Raw genomic sequence first — 16,666 nt, forward strand, 5'->3', positions numbered from 1 at the left:
AGTCTGGTATTTAAATAAACAACCAGGGTATGATTTAAATTAACTGTGACATTTGGAATTATACTACTGAAGGACATTGCTAAGAAGAGTAAGTGCAGATAGAAAACCAAAGATTGAGATTTGGATCATACTAAAGTTTACAGATGAGAGGTAAGAAAAGATGCCAGCCAAGAAGACTGAGACATGCTACCAATGAGGTGAAAATAAAAGCAAAAGTTTAGCCTTCCATACTGAATCAAAGAAGGAGTTAATAAATGTACAAAATATTGATGAAAATTAAGGGAGGGGCTGGAATTGACCACTGGATTTAACAATGTAATTCTTAATGGCAATCTTTCTAAAAGTTGTCTAAATGAAGAAATACAGTGGTGTCAACACTTGTGTAAAACCTGGGCAATCCGATGTGAAATTAGTACAAAATTTAGAATTCAAACTGAAGGGGTATAAAGAAATAAGAAAGTTGTTCCTTACTGTTCAGCTGTGAGTAATAATGTTCATATGTTCTTGTGATGGAAACAACTCAAAAAAATAGTAACATGGACTAGAGGAGAAAATTCCAGAAACAATGTGTTTGAATAAACAAGAGAGAATAGGATAATGTATACTGGGTGAATCAGTTTCTAATGGGAATAAAATTATTTTCTCTATAGCTACAGACAGGAAGACAGAGTAAGTAGGTCCACTTGTGGTTAACTGAGTAGATGTGATAGTTTGAGTCTTTGAATGTTTTTGTTTCTTCAGTGAGGTAAAGACAAAGCCATCCAAGTAGATTAGAAGCATCCAATAGCACAGCTATATACAAGATACTGGGTACTGTACAGCAAACCATAACAAAAGGACTTTTCAAAGTTAACCCAATTACCAAATAATGTGATGATAACATTAACTATCGATTGTCTTTTGGAACCCTAAGACAGCAGGAACTTCACATCTCCACTATAGAGCCTCTACTTCCCCCAGTCCTGGAACCCTTGGATAGGGCCCACTTTCCCATATTCCTCTCCCAATCCATATCAAATAATATTGCATCCGCCGATCACAACCTAACCAACGCAACGATTGCCACCACAACATGCTTCACTTCAGACTGTGTCCAGAGACTTCACGTGTGGAATGACAACCCTTCAGCTTCATTACTCGGGTGAGACCTTTCCTTTTATAGTACACTCTAATTTCATCTCAGGTAGTTCACTTTCTAACAAAGTCCCACAACCTAGATATACACCAGTTTCTGTGAGAGAGAGCTTATGTTCACACGTATCCATAAACTACTGCAAAATATATACCTGAAAGCAGAAGTACACTAGAGTTTGCAGTGAGTACCCCCCTAACACTTCCTCTCCACTATTCCAAGCTTTGGGTCCATGATTGCTCAACAATTTGTTTGGCTTTGTATGTTAACTCTCTTTTCAATCACCAGGTTCCAGATGCCATCAGGATGCTAGCCAGGCTTCCCTGGACTGAAGACCCCACCAATGTGTCCTGGAGCTCCGCTTCCCCAGAGACCCACCCTACTAGGGAAAAAGAGAGGCAGACTGGGAGTATGGACCGACCAGTCAACGCCCGTGTTCAGCAGGGAAGCAATTACAGAAGCCAGACCTTCCACCTTCTGCAACCCTCACTGACCCTGGGTCCATGCTCCCAGAGGGATAGAGAATGGGAAAGCTATCGGGGGAGGGGGTGGGATATGGAGATTGGGTGGTGGGAATTGTGTGGAATTGTACCCCTCCTACCCTATGGTTTTGTTAATTAATCCTTTCTTAAATAAAAAAAAAATTAAAAAAAAAAGACAAAGCCATCAGGTGACAAAAATGAGGATGGGGATGCTTTTGAAGATTTAAAGAAAGGAGAAAGAGGGAAATAATTGTCCATGCCTTTCCTTTCCTTCCCTTCCTTTCCTTCCTCCTCTCCCTCCTCCTAGTCTTCCTCCTTCTCCTTCTCCTCCTTTGCTATTTCTCTTTCTCCTCCTCCTCCACTTTCTTCTTCAATTGCCACTAGTGTTATCACTAAGGCTCAGTGCTAGCACTACCAAACCATTTTCAAACAGCTTTTTAAAAATTATTATTAGATAGAACAACGAAAATTTTAGAAAGGAAGGGGACATAGAAAGGGAGAAAGAAACTTGCAAACTTGTTTCACCACTCATGAAGCTTCTTTACACCCCTCACAGATGAAAAGCAGAGGCTCAAACTCTAGTCCTTTCATATGGTAATGTGTGTGTTCCACCAAGAGTGCCACTGCCTGGACCCAGCTTATGCCTTTCCACTCAGAGTGAAGTAGACTAGCATCAATATAATTATGTGGAATAGTGTCAGAAGAGCAAATTTTCAGATCTTTGAACTAATGAAGTAAAATCTCCAGTCTTCACATACATATAAAATTTTGTGAAGCTTGGTCTTAACAGTGTATCACAATAGGCAGAAAGAGCACTGTGTGTCAAATAAACTGAACTTAACCTCTGCCATTTATATAACATGTGTTTTCAGAACATTGCTTATCTTCTATTTAATGTTTCCTCATCTGTAATTTAAGAAGAACCATTTTTTTAATTTTCAAAAAAATTCTTTTTAAATTTATTTTACTTTATTTTATTTATTTAAGAAAGGATAAATTAACAAAACCATAGGGTAGGAGGGGTACAATTCCACACAATTCCCACCACCCATTCTCCATATCCCACCCCCTCCCCTGATAGCTTTCCCATTCTCTATCCCTCTGGGAGCATGGACCCAGGGTCATTGTGGGTTGCAGAAGGTGGAAGGTCTGGCTTCTGTAATTGCTTCCCCGCTGAACATGGACATTGACTGGTCGGTCCATACTCCTAGTCTGCCTCTCTTTCCCTAGTAGGTGGGTCTCTGGGGAAGAGGAGCTCCAGGACACATTGGTGGGGTTTTCAGTCCAGGGAAGCCTGGCCGGCATCCTGATGACATCTGGAACCTGGTGACTGAAAAGAGAGTTAACATATGAAGCCAAACAAATTGTTGAGCAATCATGGACCCAAAGCTTGGAATAGTGGAGAGGAAGTGTTAGGGGGGTACTCACTGCAAACTCTAGTGTACTTCTGCTTTCAGGTATATATTTTGCAGTAGTTTACGGATACGTGTGAACATATGCACTCTCTCACAGAAACTGGTGTATATCTAGGTTGTGGGACTTTGTTAGAAAGTGAAACACCTGAGATGGAATTAGAGTATACTATAAAAGGAAAGGTCTCACCCGAGTAATGAAGCTGAAGGGTTGTCATTCCACACGTGAAGTCTCTGGACACAGTCGGAAGTGAAGCATGTTGAGGTGGCAATTGTTGTATTGTTTAGGTTGTGATCGGCAGATGCAATATTATTTGATATGGATTGGAAGAGGCATACGGGAAAGTGGGCCCTATCCAATGGTTCCAGGACTGGGGGAATTTTTAATCTTTATTTATTAGATAGAGACAGCCAGAAATGGAGAGGGAAGGGAGTGATAGAAGGGGAGAGAGACAGAGAGACACATGCAGCTCTGCCTCACCACTTGTGAACCTTTCCCCCTGCAGGTGGGAACCGGGGGCTCGAACCTGGCTCCTTGCACACTGTAGCATGTGTGCCACCACCCGGCCCCTAGAATCACTACTATTAACATAGCAGAATAAAAGGTAGTGGTAACAATAATTTTAATAACAAGAGAGGCAATACTCACATCAACCAGGAAACAGAAATAACACATATGGATAAATAAGTGGTTCCCAACTCTGGCTTTATTGCCTTCTGAACTCTTAAATGGTATAAGCACCCAGGTCCCACACTAGACCAGTTTATTATATCATATCTGGGGATAGGGACCTAAGCATTGGTAGTTTTCAAAGCTCCCTTGATGATGATAACATGCAGGAAGAGATGAGAATCAATGATTTAAGTTAATAGACTGTAATAAAGGGACTACTTGCATAGATTTGCGCAGAATGAAGGAAACAAAAAAAAGGATGTAGAAAAATTAATGAAGATCATTTTAAGAGGGAAGATCTTAGTGTTTCCACTGCAACAGTAGAGAATAGAACATGAGGTCAAGTTTAATAATGGAAAGAATTGGGAAGTTGGACAGGAAAAAAAATTCCCAGCATTCCCTTCTGTGTTCTGGTTCTTTCTGGGTACTTCCTCTTATTATCTGGCCCTAAAGTGAAGGTGCCTGACAAAGGAACCCAGGTGAAGTAAAGCTCCCATTTCCTTGGGGGGTTGCTGCAAAAGATGATAGAATGAACAGTAGGAGAAAAGGAGGGTTGTCATGAGGTCAAATGGAGAATAATCAGTAGAAGCATTTACTATGGTCAGGCTCTCTTCCAAGTGCTTTACATGGATTAACATTTTAGTAAATGGCTTCATTCTTTTTCATTAAAACCCAGCACTTCTTTATAGAACAAAGATGCATTCCCGGTCAATTAATTATTGGAGATAGAAATATTTCAAAGTTTTCAGAATCACTATCACTAGAAGAGTGCTTTGAGTAGTTCCACAATAATAAGGTGAAACAGTAAGAGCCCAGAGCACAGTGTGCATATTCTCTAGGTCATTCAGATGTACCCAGTAGATTCTTATTATTTGGTTGTAAGAATATAATCTGGACAGTAAAAAAGAAATTGTCATTGTCCTAATCATTTGACTTTATATTTTGTCTTTAAAAATATATGCAGAGACACATTGTGGGCACCCAAATTACAGGCTCTATTAAAATACAAAGACACATTGCACATGACTTCATGAAAAAGTTTATTTTTAATTAATTTATTTTTAATGAGAGAGAGATACAGAGAGAAGGATATAATAGAGAGAAACCAGAGCACTACTCAGCTCTGGCATCTGGTAGTGCTGGAATCTCAAAGCCTCAAGCATAAAAGTTGATTGCATAGACATTATGCTTTATCCCCATCCCCATGAAAAAGTTCATAAACCCTCTTTTTACACACCTAAAACTGAATGGGGGCTGGGGGGTGGTACACCACTAGTGCAAAAACATTCCAATCCCCAGCACCCACCTGCAGAGGGATGAATCTTCACATTTAGTGGAGGAGTGCTGCAGGTGTCTCACTTTCTCTATTCCTTTCTTCCTCTCCATGTTTCTATCTGTCATAAAGATAAAAGAAGAAAGAGGAGGAGGAGAAGGAGGAGGAAGAAAAAGAGGAGAAAAATGGAAAAATGACCACCAGAACCAGAAGCAGAGGATTCCAGAACCAGAAGCAGCTAAGAAGCCCTAGTAATATCCCTGATGGCAGTAAATAAAATATTTAAAAGAAGTTTATAAACAAAACTTTAGTTGTGTGCATGTATGTATATATTTTTTTTTCAAAAATTAATTCATTTAATTTATGGGAGTGGTGGAGAAATCAGAGTTTCATTTGGCTCTGAGAGTACCAGGAATTGAACACAGGGATTGAATACAGGAATGAAAGTCCTGTATTATACCTGCTAGACGACTTCCCCGTCATGAGATATATTTTGATGTATTCAATAGTCAACATATTTTGGGAAAACAGGTAAGAAGAGAAAACAGGAGAGAACAACTGATCACTGGGACAAATGAAGATTCTCATCAGGGAAAGTAGAGCACAAAATGTTATAATCCATAGCATATTTACATGGCTTTTTAAAAAAAATGCCCAATAACATCTAAAAGAATTTCTGCTCACAAAGGAGAGATCTGATAATTCTGACCTAGATAAAAACTGATTGCATTGGTATATTGCACCAAAGTAAAGGATTCTGGGGGGTGGGGTCCAAACTGGGTCCTGGAACATGATGGCAGAGGAGGATCTAGTGAAGGTTGTATCGTTAAGTGGAAATATTATGCATGTACAAACTACTGTATTTTACTGTCAACTGTAAACCATTAATCCTTCAATAAAGAAATAAAAATACTGATTTCAAACATTAGCTGGATTCACAACTGACTCTGCTGTAACACAGTAGATGGGTAAAATAAGCAACATTAAAAAATAGGTGATAGGGAGAGAGGCAATGGCACATGCAGTGAACTCACACACACCATGTGCAAGGGGGCATGGGGTTCAAGCCCCCAGCCCCCACCAGCAGAGCAGAAGTGTCACAAGTAGTGAAATATGGTAATGTCAATACTGAACCTCCAACTATAACCCTGTTGGAAATTAAGAAATCATTTATTAGGCAGGGCCCATCTCTGACAGTCCCCTATAGTTATCCTGTTGTACTCATGGATCCACAAAATATGGTGGTGGGAAGAAGTAAGTCTGGGTCTAGGCATCTCGGATGGGGGCAGAGCTGAATTAATCAAAGAGATCACAAGTGCACTACATAAAGAATGCTTCTCCTGGTTGTATTCTCTAGTATTCTGCTTCTTCTAGTTCCACATTCATCATCTTATCAAGGGTTATATCAATTAATGGCTTTTAACTTTTGTTAGAAAGCATCATATTTGGAGACTGTGATCTGGAGGACATATCCTACTTCTTTAAAACAAACTTTTGTCCAACAAAGTTTTTCCAGAAGTCTACAAATTTCATAAGAACGCTTAATTTTCAGGCCACATTCAGCAAATGTCTTTAAAGCAGGTTTCTAGAGAGAAAAACTTTTCTGGTCTCACAAAAAATTCATTCCTAATATTGTAATTAAATACTGTGCTAAGTGAATGGGAAAGTAAAATTGTTTTCAAAAATTGCTATATCCAAAATTGCTGAGACTAATTTTGTATTTAGATAGTATAGTACGGAGTGAATGAAGACTGTGCCTTAGCACTGGTGGTATTTATTTAACATGCCTGTAATCCCAGCTGACACTTCCTAATGAGTTGATTGCTGCTGTGTAGTTAAAGCTCCCCCATTCAATAAGCATAAACTTTGGTGTCAAAAATGAAACATAGTCAGATCTGATGCATAAATGGCTTGTATCGATTCTCTGGCAGTCTGACTGCTGTAGTCTGGTGCCAGTCCTTTAATTTGTGCCCTGAAGTGTATGGCCTCACTTGATTTAGGTGTCAGAAAAAGGCAGCACATCAGATTGAAACTGAAACATTCTAGAGAATTGGTCTGGATATCTTCACCATACATTGAAAAATCCACAACTTTCACACAAACAAGGGACTAAATGAAGTTATTCCCATAGATGTTTTAAGCATGTTTTATCAAAGGAAATGTCCTCAGACTCAAAACTTGCTATGCCTTGTGCTTTATCTGTACAGCAAATTCCACATACAGAAATTTAATGCCAAAGCTGTAAGATCTGCATTCCTAGTGAATGACAACTTAGGGCATTGTCTTTGAATAAGAAGTAAATACACACTCAGAATGCTTGTTTTAAGCTCACCCCATAATCAAAACATGTTCACCATTCTTAAGAATCAGAAGAACTCAGGTACCCTGAGTATCCTTACTATGGCATTTATAAAACACCACCATGTTGGTAGCTATATGCTCTGCCTCAGAAATATCAAATGCTTTCCAATGGAGTTAAAGACCATAGTTGAAGAACTAGCCATATAGGTCAGTCAAATTTCTACTTACCAACAGCACAGTACAAGAAATGCTAATTATTTCCTTCAAACATAAAGTGAAAAATTCAAGTAATTAAAATTATAATCTAGACTTTAGATAATTTTATGAGGCAGAGGATATTTAAAGATCAAGTACTCTTTACAGAAGAGACAAGAATTCAAAAAACTGAAAAAGTGAGTTGAGTTGTACCAGCTGAAAGAGCTTGTCATGTGGTGAAGAAAAGACTAAAATTTGGGGGCCAGGTGGTGGTGCACCAGGTTAAGTGCATATAGTATGAAGTTCAAGGACCCACACAAGGATCCCAATTCAAGCCCTGGGCTCTCCTCCTCTCAATTTCTCTCTGTTCTATCTGGTAAAAAAAAAAAAAAGGAAGGAAGGAAGGGAGGGAGGGAGGGAGGGAAGGAAGGAAGGAAGGAAGGAAGGAAGGAAGGAAGGGAAGAAAGACTAGAATTCTAACCTTATGGCTCTCAAACTATTTCTCTAGTAGGTGAACTATTTTGATAGAATGGTACAGATTTATCTTATTTTTGTAATTTCTAGGGGAAAATGTTTCTTTCAATTAAAGCTTGACAGTGTTACACAGAGAGAGAGCTATGAATGGAGCACATAGTCTGCTTGAGCTGCAAGACTTTTGCTTCAACTCAATGCTGCTAAAATTAGCACAGAGAAAATATCCTACTAAAGGCTTCACCTACACTGAAGGGCAGAATAGCTGCAGCCATTCTACTTGCAAATTGAAGTCTTAACTGTGAATTTCAACAAATTAAATAAATTTGGCTATTTTTCTCTACAGTTCATTACTAATGAGTTGCAAAATTTTAGCATATTTCTGGCAATTTCAGACTCAAGGATACCATTTTAACAGGTACCTGTTGGACCAGACTATATTTTCAAACTCTTGCTTAGCAGGTTATGAAAATTCCAGGGTAACCATTTCATCCTGTCATTTATTTATTCCAACTATTGATATGTTTTGAAAAACACAGATTGAGTTATTAACCTGATCTATTTTAAGTATTGTGTGATATACCCCATACCACCAATCCCAACCTCATTACAAGAACATAGTGTGAATTATATAAATAACTATCTCATTTCTTCAATCATTTGGGCATTTGAGAATAAAATAAAATAGAATTCTAGGGCAGGGTTAGAAAGCATAATGGTTTTGCAAAGAGACTCTCATGCCTGAGGCTCTCAGGTCCCTGGTTCCATCCCCTGCACCACCATAAGCCAGAACTGAGCAGTGCTCTGATAAAAATAAATAAATAAATAAATAAATAATAAATAAAAATTTTCTGTGATTTTCAAACTTATAGTATTTGTCACTTCAAGAAAATCAAGTAAAATAAGTGGTAAAGTCAAGAAATTAGCAATCAGCAATTGAGCTGAAAAGTTTATTTGAGGTTATTAGAGAGTTCTCATCCATAGAGCAGGAGTTCAATTACACTTTTAGATGGAATTTCAACAGAAAATCACAAAATAACCTTGGCTTCTGTGGGTTATCAAATGAGTACTTGAAGTGACATGCAAGAGAGGAAATGGCACTAACACACACTTTGTGTTCTCCCTTCCTCCCCAATTCCCAGTAGCAAGATGGAATATGGTTTTCCACTGTGCGACATACACCCCCCTCTTACATTTACATGCTTCAAGAGATTTATGGTCTCTTATCAGTAATCTGTGGTGTTCATTTTAACCAGATTTCACTGGGTTTTAAATATGGGGTGAGACCTATCAATCAGTGTGACTTCTTTGGAGCCCCCCCCCCATCCCAGATATGACCCTGTTAGACTTTGGATTTAGGAAGAGGGGGAAAATGAGGCACCCAGCATAAATTTCAGAAAGGATTACCTTATTCTTTATGTTTGAAGTTCACTAATACATACCAGGCAGAAATAATGAACCATCCACCAACGAAATAACTGCTTCTCATTAACTGGGTCACTCCTTAATTCTAGAGGGCTTAGCTAAATTGAGAACTATATATAAATATACTTTCAGGTAGAAGTTCTGAAGTCTAATTTAATAACACTCAAATATATTTTTGAATGAGTGAAACTTAATCTTTCAGGAGTTGCTCTGATTTCAAGAACTCTTTTTTTTTTTGGCGAAGAGTACTTTTTCAGTAGTGATGTTCATCATAACTAATTGGTGAATTGTAATTAACTCACTAGTTATAATGGGCTTAACTGTGTATACACAAGGTTGCCAGCTTTAAACAGCCAGCGTGCTGCGTAGCATGCTGGCCTTCAACTAAGCCCTGCAAGCAACCACCTGCGGTGACTGTACCAGACCTGGAATACAGAAAACCTGATTTCAGTTTTTATTTTCTATAGTCAAACTCAGTAATTCCTGTATTAGCCCATCCAGGAACTTGCTAGTGTTTTTTCCCCATCACCATCTCAGAGGTCAGATGGGGCTATCTCTCACATCAGATGTACCATAGACAGAGCTTTTTATCTATAAACTGCTATAGATTACTCTATTTGAGAGAAACTAGAATTGACAGGGCTTGCCAATCTTTTCCCAAGTCTATTTTGTCTATTGTACAGCCTCCCTAACAAAGTTGACTATCTACCAATTTGTTTCCACAGTATGAATAACAGTGAAATACGTACTATGAAGTTGCCAAGCCACTCTTTTTTCTTTTTTCTTTTTTTTTTTTTGCCTCCAGGGTTATTGAGACTCAGTGCCTGCATTATGAATCCACTGCTCCAGGAGGCCATTTTTCTCACTTTTGTTGCCCTTGTTGTTGTTACTGCTGTTGCCTGATAGGACAGAGAGAAATAGAGTGGGGAGGGGGAAGACAAAGGGGAGAGAAAGATAGACACTCTCAGATCAGGAGGGGATCCATTTTGCACCATGTGTGCTTAACCCGCTGTGCTACTGCCAGGCCTCAGCCAAGCCACTTGTGAACTAGCTCTGATTCTAAAGAAGGGGAAGGGGGAGGGAAGAGAGAAAGAAATGAAAAAAAAAAAAAAAAGAAAAGTAAAACATCTTCTGGGGGTCAAGCGGCAGTGACCTGGTTAAGCACACACATTACAGCTCACAAGGACCAGGGTTCAAGCCCCTTGTCCCCACCTGCAGGGGGAAAACTTCATGAGTAGTGAAGCAGTGCTGCAGGTATCTCTGTCTCTTTCCCTCCATCTCCCTTGCTCTTTTCAATTTCTATCTCTATCCAATAATAAAAATAAGTAACTTAAAATAGAAGAAGAAGGAGAAGGAGGAGGAGGAGGCGGATGCGGGTGGCGGGTGGGGGGTTTGAGGGGGTGGACAGAGGGTTCAGGTCCTGGAATATGATGGTAGAAAAAGAGCTAGAGGGGGTTGAACTGTTGTGTGGAAATCTGAGAAATGTTATTCATGTACAAACTACTGTATTTTACTGTATCATTGACTGTAAACCATTAATCTCCCCAAATAAAGAAAAATAAATAAACAGAGCAAAAAAAGTTATATGTATTCTTCTAATCTAATTTTTAAAGTCCAACTTTAAAATTGATTTAAGTAAAATGTGTAAGGAAAAGGAGGAGGAGGAGGAGGAGGAGAAGGAGAAGGAAGGAAAGAAAATTTTCTAAAGATTGGGGGAGATGACTTAGTCGGTAGAGTGTAAGACTTGAGTATGTATGAGCCCAGGTTTGATCCATGGCATAACATATGCTAGACTAGTACTAGTACTCTGATCTCTCTCTTTCTCTCTCTCTCTCTCTCTCTCATCCTTTTTTGCTAGTGGTGAGGGTCAGAAGATAGGGAGACGATACCAACTACTAAATCACAAATCACATCTACCATGATACTGATATTTCTTCTTCTCAAAAGCAGACATGTACTATCAAAGATAAGCAATCATTTCATATAATATTCCCTCTTCTATTCTTAAAATTACATTAGCTGGGATATGGATCAACCTGTCAATGTCCATGTTCAGCGGGGAAGCAGTTACAGAAGCCAGACCTTCCACCTTCTGCATCCCATAATGATCCTGGGTCCATACTCCCAGAGGGATAAAGAATAGGAAAGCTATCAGGGGAGGGGATGGTATATGGAGTTCTGGTGGTAGAAACTGTGTGGAAATGTACCCCTCTTGTCCTATGGTCTTGTCAATATTTCCATTTTATAAATAAAAATTTAAAAAGATACATTAGTCAGCATAACTTGATTAACTGTCCTGTACGGTGTTTTAAAAGTATATTTATTGGGAGTCGGGCTGTAGCGCAGCGGGTTAAGCGCAGGCGGCACAAAGCACAAGGACCGGCATAAGGATCCCGGTTCGAACCCCGGCTCCCCACCTGCAGGGGAGTTGCTTCACAGGCGGTGAAGCAGGTCTGCAGGTGTCTATCTTTCTCTCCTCCTCTCTGTCTTCCCCTCCTCTCTCCATTTCTCTCTGTCCTATCCAACAACAACAACAATAACTACAACAATAAAACAACAAGGGCAACAAAAGGGAATAAATAAAATAAATATTAAAAAAAAAGTATATTTATTACAAATAAAGTAGAAATGTGCCCCACCCATCACATCTAAACATTATCACTATTTTTAAAAATATTTTATTTAATTATTATTGGATAGAGACAGAAAGAACTTGAGAGGGGAGGGAAGATAGGAAGAGAGACTTAGAGACACCTGTAGACTTGATTCACCCCCGTGAAGCTTACCCCTGCAGGTGGGGACCAGGGGCTTGAACCTGGGTCCTTGCTCTAAAAATTATTTATATAAAAAGTAGGCAGGTTAGAAGGCTGCTATTCATTATTGTAAAAGATTTTCTTTCTTTTTAAGAAAGTCTCCGTTCTCTTGAAATATATACAGCTATCATATGTATAATACTGTATGAGAAGTCAGACCTCCCACCTTCTGTGCTCCATTGAGATCTTTGGAATAAAGATCTTTATTCCAATGGAGGAGATTGGATATGACAGTCTGGTGGTGGCAATTGTATGAATTGTACCCCCTTTTCCTACAATCTTATAGACCACTATTAAATCATCAATAAGAAAATAAGCTGAAAAATAAAAAAGCATAAAGCAGAACTTGGGCTGGGTTTGGTGTATTGCACCAAAGTAAAAGACTCTGAGGTGGGGCATGGCGGCGGCGGGTGGCGGGTGGGGGGTTTGAGGGGGTGGACAGAGGGTTCAGGTCCTGGAATATGATGGTAGAAAAAGAGCTAGAGGGGGTTGAACTATTGTGTGGAAATCTGAGAAATGTTATACATGTACAAACTACTGTATTTTACTGTATCATTGACTGTAAACCATTAATCTCCCCAAATAAAGAAAAATAAATAGAGCAAAAAAAGTTATATGTATTCTTCTAATCTAATTTTTAAAGTCCAACTTTAAAATTGATTTAAGTAAAATGTGTAAGGAAAAGAGCTATTATTTATGTTTTGATACAGCTAGAATGAAGTTCTCTGTACATATCATTTCAACTAAGCAATAATACTACCAGAATAAAACAAAAGTAAATAATATCTCACTTCCGAATTCTATACCCTTAGATTAAATGTAATTTTTCTAGTATCATAGAAGAATACTGATAAACAGTAAGGAGTTAATAGATTGGCAGACCAAACAACAGAGACCAATGAAGTGGCCACCGAAGAAAGCAAAATGAGAAAAATCTCATTTTATATGATTTTGACAAATTTCCTTAGAGTCCTTAATACAAGGCTGAGCAAACTGATGCCAAAATATAGACTAGCTCAAGGGAGTTACAAGAACAGGAACATATATGATTAGGAAGTCCGAGGGTGATTTATGGGCAAAGACCCACAGAAAGGAATAATGTCCATGTAGGTTATTCAAGCAGGAGTCCAGGCTTGGAAGTGACAGCTCAGTAACTGAAGAATGCAGGAGGGAGAAGAATCTTTTAAGGGGTAGAAACAAAGGTTAAGTAGGGGTAATGGAATGAAATAAAATGCCTTTGTTTATATATTTAAAAGAACCCAAGAGAAAACCTTTTGAATTCCAAATTAGCTGAGTCATTATCACAGTGGGCCCTCAAATTTAAATTAAAAAAATATCAAAATAGCTAATCATAAACTCTCAAATTGATTGTATATGCAAATCAAAGAGAAAAAAGCAAAGAATAAAAATTTTGGTTAGATGTCTGGGAAAAATCTACTTCCATATGATGGGAAATATTATATCATAAAAGAGATCCTCAAGGGGATTGACAGAAATCACTGTGAAGCTCTTGGAAATCAATGTGCCCGAAGCAATAGAAAAATATATCAGGGAGAGAATGCCTATATTAACAGATGAAAACTGGTGCAATATCTATCATCTCTCCTCGAAATCACTAGCTTTTTCGGTAACTGTTAGAAGAACAAATATTTCTCTCAGAAACCAGTTTATCTCCTCACACACAGGTCAGTCAAACAAATGCCAGCTTCACTTTCAAGTAGTGCATTTTGTGTGTGAGAAAGAGTTTTCTCTTCACTAATGTCATCTTTTTTTAAGTTATCCCTTACCTCACATAAATATGACTCAAAGGAATCCAGAATTCTGTCTTTGACCGCAGTGTTTTATCTTCTTATTGAGTTATCAAATCAATGTCAAATACAGTCTCCTTAAACATAACTCTGATTATGTCGTTTCCTTGTTCAAAGAATCTTTTTCTTAATAGTAGCTTTCTAGCTAATAAAATAAGAAAATATGTTAGCATCTTCCCACTTTCCAATCCTTAATGAAATAATGTTATGCATTATATAGGCATAAACCTTAAAAGTATTAAGAACAGAAGAGGAACTTAATGAAAGTTTCAAACAACACCTGAACCTGCTGGTTAACTTGAGCATTAGAACTGCATGCGCACATACACAGCATCTCCTGATGGAAGTAAACAATTCAACTTCAAACCAAAACATTCTTGCCAATAATTTAGAGTAGAATCTAGTAAAATAACTAGATATAACAACTATTTTAAAGAAGATATAAGGAGCAGAGAAATATATTAAACTCTGGTGCTACAAGCAGGGAAATCCTGAATATGATAAAATATAAGAAATCAGAGACCCAGTTTCCTCAACAAGTACAAAGCAAGGGGAAAATTAGAAATAAAAAAGGCGAATCCATAGATTCAGTGATAAAGCAGTCACGTGCAATGTATGAAACTAATTTAAATTCTGACTTAAATTATCTATAGAATATAGTTATAAGTGTCAGTAGTTCTTTACTTTTGCTGACTTTATGGGTTTTTTTTTGCCATTTCTTTTCTTTTTAATTTTTTATTTATAAAAAGGAAACATTGACAAAAACCATAGGATAGCGCTTCGCGCCACGTGCGCTTAACCCACTGCATTACTGCCCGACCCCCCCCCCCCCATTGCTCTCTCTTCTATAGGGTGTCAGGTTGCAACTGTGTATGTGGCGAAACAGGTAACTAAATACCCAGGTGAGGTAACCTGCCTACCTGGACATTTCTGTTTATTTATTTATTTTTACCAGAGCACTGCTCAGCTCTGGTTTATAGTGGTGTGGGGGGATTGAACCTGGAACTTTGGAGCCTCAGGCATGAGAGTCACTTTGCATAACCATTATCTATCTACCCCTGCCCCTGAACATTTCTTAAATTATAGTAGCCCCTATTTTATTTCTCTTTCTGTCTCTCTTCTTTATTTCTTTACTTTTTAAACCAACCTAGAATCTGATGCGTTTGATGAATACGTAATTTGGTTAATATGTAGTTGTTATCTGTGGTCTTGCTGAACTCTGAATAAAATACTTAACTGACCTAATTCTTGCCCTTGTATTAAAATGCCAACATTTTACTGCTGAACTTCAATCAGGTTTACAACTGATTGTTTACTTTTTTAATACTATAACAGGAGGGGCCTATTTATTTTCAAGACATACTTGGCCTATGGACCTATCTCCTACTTCTTACAGTTTCTAGAGAAGTTACCACACTCATGGCAGGGATTTTTGCGTTCAATAGTTCAAAGGTTGCCAGGCACACTGCAAACTACGCCAAAAGGTGTGGAATCTCTCATCTGTACAGACTGGATTTGTTACAAATTTACCAAGTCAAGAATTCCAGATAAAGTATTTCAGCCTACTCCTGAAGATCATGAAAAGTATGGTGGTGACCCACAGAACCCTCACAAACTACATATTGTTACCAGAATAAAAAGCACAAAAAGACATCCATATTGGGAAAAAGACATAATAAAGATGCTTGCATTAGAAAAAGCACATACTCTTCAAGTTCATAATAATATCCCTTCAGTGAATGCAAAACTGAAAGTGGTTAAACATTTAATAAGAATCAAGCCTCTGAAGTTACCACAAGGACTTCCAACAGAGGAGGACATGGATACCACGTGCCTCAAGAGCCCTGGGGGAATTAGTGCTGAAGTGGCGCCTAGCCCCTGTGGGACAAAAAATGATGAAGTCCTAATACCAGAACCATTTGAGATTAAGAAACACAAATCATTTTATTTAAAGGCAGCAAGAAAGTGTTTTTAAAATATATTTCAGGGGCTGGGGAGATAGTGCAGAAGCTGCAAGTAAGACTTTAAAGCCTGGGGCTCTAGATGCCACAGGCTCTGTCCCTGCCATCACCATACGCCACAGCTAAGCAGTGATCTCTCAGGTGTCTGGTAATAAAACTTTAAAATAAATAAAGAAAATATATTTTAAGCAGTAAAAAAAAAAAAACAACCCATAGGATAAGAAGCATATAACTTCACACAATTCCCTCCATCAGAACTCTGAATCCCATCCCATCCCAGGATAGCTTGTAATCTATTCTTTAACACTCTGGGAGTATGGACCCAAGGTCATTGTGGGATGCAAAAAGTAGAAGGTCTGGCTTCTGTAATTGCTTCCCCCTTTGAACATGGGTGTTTACAGGTTGATCCATACTCCCAGCCAGTCTCTCTCTTTCCCTAGTGGGGAAGGGCTCTGGGGAAGCAGAGCTCCAGGATACATTGGTGGGGTTGTATGTATGTCCAGGGAAGTCTGGTCAGCATCATGCTTTTTCTTTTCTTTTCTTTTCTTTTCTTTTCTTTTCTTTTCTTTTCTTTTCTTTTCTTTTCTTTTCTTTTCTTTTTTTTTTCTTTTCTTCTCTTCTCTTCTCTTCTCTTTTCCTTTCTTTTCTCTTTTCTTTACTTTACTTTACTTTTCTTTTCCTTACACCTCCAGGGTTATCTCTGCCACACAGGTGAGCACT

The 16,666-nt window shown here is 38.3% G+C and overlaps 1 pseudogene; it reads left to right on the forward strand.

The window, feature by feature from the left end:
* Positions 1 to 352: 352 nt before the first annotated feature.
* LOC103107509 (large ribosomal subunit protein uL30m-like) lies at positions 353 to 16,220 on the forward strand (annotated as a pseudogene).
* The last annotated feature ends 446 nt before the right edge of the window (positions 16,221 to 16,666 follow it).

The sequence above is a fragment of the Erinaceus europaeus genome, chromosome 2 (assembly GCF_950295315.1).
Source record: "Erinaceus europaeus chromosome 2, mEriEur2.1, whole genome shotgun sequence".
Lineage (NCBI taxonomy): Eukaryota > Metazoa > Chordata > Mammalia > Eulipotyphla > Erinaceidae > Erinaceus > Erinaceus europaeus.